The sequence below is a fragment of the Globicephala melas genome, chromosome 16 (assembly GCF_963455315.2).
Source record: "Globicephala melas chromosome 16, mGloMel1.2, whole genome shotgun sequence".
NCBI classification, from domain to species: Eukaryota; Metazoa; Chordata; class Mammalia; order Artiodactyla; family Delphinidae; genus Globicephala; species Globicephala melas.
Window position 1 is genome coordinate 38,680,112 of NC_083329.1, and position 3,705 is coordinate 38,683,816.

The window sequence follows — 3,705 nt, forward strand, 5'->3', positions numbered from 1 at the left end:
TGCCAGTCCCAAATCCATACAGTTGTCATTCCAAAGAAGAAGGTATTAAATCATTTATTGATTACATATGATAATGGATGATACACAAGCTTCATTCCCACCTATAACTTTATCTGGTACCATAATTCAATTTAGATATATTGCATAGGATATGTGCCAACAATCGTATTAATAACCAAAAAACTCCATGACTTTGCTTGGGTGACCCTTTTCACAGTGAACTCCAGGTCACAACACAGTAACTGTCAGCTCAGCTACACCGAAATTTCTGAAGACAATAGGTTCTCCACCAAAGCAGGGTGTAAGTAAATTTTGAATGGAATCTGGCATCACCCTGAAGGAATTCTAACTTCACACTGTTGGGATAGTTTACCAAAATGGCTTCAGAGTAGACTAACTTTACACAGCACATTTAATAAAAAGACACATTTATTCAGCGTCATGATCAGACTATTACACTTAGCAGTCAACAGCATGGGTACCAAAAAAAAAAAAAATCTACATTAGAACCCTTTGTTGGAATGCTTTACACTTTCCACAAAACAGAAACTAAGATAATCTGTTATACAATTAGTCACAAGTACAGTCCTCAAGTTTTTTTGCCCATACACGTGAGTACTGTCTAAAACATGTCTTCTTTGTAGCAGCTAGGCCCTGCCACCATGGTGCTTGGCTGAGTTCACAAATCCCTTGTACCCTGTAGCTTCCCTGTCACTTCCCTCTCCTGGCTCTCCTCTCCTGCTAAGCTTTGTTTCCTGGCAGTAATTACAACCTCCTGCCACTGCCATAGCTCCTGCTGCTGCTGGAACCACCATAGCTACCTTGGTTTCGTGGTTTGGCAAAGTACTGACTTCCACCACCATAGGGGCCAGAACTTCTGACTCCAAAGTCTCCTCCTTTCATGGGTCCAAAATTGGAAAATTGATTGTTGTAATTGCCAAAATCATTGTAGGTTCCACCACCTCCAGAATTGCTCCCATCATTACCAAATCCATTATAGCCATCCCCACTGCCACCATAGCCACCACCACCATGGCTGCCACCAAAGCCACCTCAACCACTGAAGTTTCCTCCACCACCAAAGTTGTCATTCCCACCAAAACCACCTCCACGACAACCACCAAAGCTTCCAGAACCACTTTGACCTTTTTGGCTGGATGAAGCACTAGCCATCTCTTGCTGAGATAGGGCTTTCCTTACTTCACAATTGTGGCCATTCACAGTGTGGTATTTCTGAATGACAGTCTTGTCTATGGAGTCATGGTCATCAAAGGTTACGAAAGCAAAGCCTCTTTTTTTGCCACTGCCTTGGTCGATCATAATTTCAGTCACTTCAATTTTCCCATACTGTTCAAAATAATCTCCTAGGTAATGTTCTTCAGTGTCTTCTTTAATGCCACCAACAAAAATCTTTTTCACAGTTAAGTGGGCACCAGGTCTTTGAGAATCTTCTCTTGAGACGGCCTTCTTTGGTTCCCCAACTCTTCCATCCACCTTGTGTGGCCTTTCCTTCATGGCCACACCCACCTCCTCCACAGTAGCATACATGACAACCCGGAAGCCTCTGGAGCGCCTGGTGCTTGGATCCCTCATTACCACACAGTCTGTGGGTGCTCCCCACTGCTCACAATGGCTCCTCAGGCTCCCATCGGTTGTTTCAAAGCTCAAACCTCCGATGAAGAGCTTCCGCAGCTGTTTGGGCTCTTTGGGAGACTCTGACTTAGACATGACGACAGTGGAGGGGGGAGACGTCAACGATGCTTACTCGGTGGTGTCTATCGGCAGAAAGCTATTTGAATTTTTTTGTTTGTTTGTTTTTTGTGGCACGTGGGCCTCTCACTGTTGTGGCCTCTCCCCTTGCAGAGCACAGACTCCGGACACGCAGGGTCAGCGGCCATGGCTCACGGGCCTAGTTGCTCCGCAGCATGTGGGATCCTCCCGGACAGGGGCATGAACCCGTTTCCCCTGCATTGGCAGGCAGACTCTCAACCACTGCGCCACCAGGGAAGCCCAGCTATTTGAATTTTTTAAGGAACCTCCATACTGTTCTCCATAGTGGCTGTATCAATTTACATTCTCAGCAGTGTCAGAGGGTTCCCTTTCCTCCACACCCTCTCCAGCATTTGTTGTTTGTAAATTTTTTGATGATGCCCATTCTAACTGGTAAAAAATGATACCTCATTGTAGTTTTGATTTGCATTTCTCTAATAATTAGTGATGTTGAGCAGTTTTTCATGTGCCTCTTCACCATCTGTATGTCTTCTTTGGAGAGATGTCTGTTTAGGTCTTCTGCCCATTTTTGGATTCGGTTGTTTGTTTTTTTAATATTGAGCTGCATGAGCTGTTCATATATTTTGGAGATTAATCCTTAGTCTGTTGAATCATTTGCAAATATTTTCTTCCATTCTGAGGGTTGTCTTTTTGTAATGTTTATGGTTTACTTTGCTGTGCAAAAGCTTTTAAGTTTCAATAGGTCACATTTGTTTATTTTTGTTTTTACTCCTATTACTCTAGGAGGTGAGTCAAAAAAGATCTTGCTGTGATTTCTGTCAAAGAGTGTTCTTTCTGTGTTTTCCTGTAAGAGTTTTATACTGTCTGGCCTTACATGTAGGCCTTTAATCCATTTTGAGTTTATTTTTGCATATGGTGTTAGGGAGTGTTCTAATTTCATTCTTTTACATGTAGCTGTCCAGTTTTCCCAGCACCACTTATTGAAGAGACTGTCTTTTCTCCATTGTATATCCTTGCCTCCTTTGTCATAGATTAGTTGACCATAGGTGTGTGGGTTGATCTCTGGGTTTTCTATCCTGTTCCATTGATCTGTATTTCTGTTTTTGTGCCAGTACTATATTGTCTTGATTACTGTAGCTTTGTAGTATAGTCTGAAGTCAGGGAGTCTGATTCCTCCAGCTCTGTTTTATTCCCTCAGGATTCTTTTGGCTATTCGGGGTCTTTTGTGTCTCCATACAAATTTTAAGATTATTTGTTCTAGTTCTGTAAAAAATACCATTGGTAATTTGATGGGGATTGCATTGAATCTGTAGATTGCTTTGGGTAGTATAGGCATTTTCACAATATTGATTCTTCCAATCCAAGAACATAGTATATCTCTCCACCTGTTTGTGTCATCTTTGATTAATTTCATCAGTGTCTTATAGTTTTCTGAGTACAGGTCTTTTACCTCCTTAGGTAGATTTATTCCTAGGTGTTTTATTCTTTTTGTTGCAATGGTGAATGGGATTGTTTCCTTAATTTCTCTTTATGACATTTCATTCTTAGTGTATAGGAATGCGAGAGATTTCTGTGCATCAATTTTGTACCCTGCAATTTTACCAAGTTCATTGGTTAGCTCTAGTAGTTTTCTGGTAGCATCTTTGGGATTATCTATGTATAGTATCATGTCATCTGCAAACAGTGACAGTTTTACTTCTTTTCCAATTTAGATTCCTTTTATTTCATTTTCTTCTCTGAATGCCAGGGCTAGGACTTCCAAAAGTATGTTGACTAATAGTGGTGAGAGGTGACATCCTTGTCTTGTTCCTGATCTTAGAGGAAATGCTTTCAGTTTTTCACCATTGAGAATGATGCTTGCTGTTGGTTTGTTTATATGGCCTTTGTTATGTTGAGGTAGGTTCCCTCTATGCCCACTTTCTGGAGAGTTTTTATCATAAATGGGTGTTGAATTTTGTCAAAAGCTTTTTGTGC

The 3,705-nt window shown here is 41.3% G+C and overlaps 1 pseudogene; it reads right to left on the minus strand.

Moving 5' to 3' along the window:
• Positions 1 to 765: 765 nt before the first annotated feature.
• On the minus strand, positions 766 to 1,728 carry LOC115858016 (heterogeneous nuclear ribonucleoprotein A1-like; annotated as a pseudogene).
• Positions 1,729 to 3,705: the final 1,977 nt, after the last annotated feature.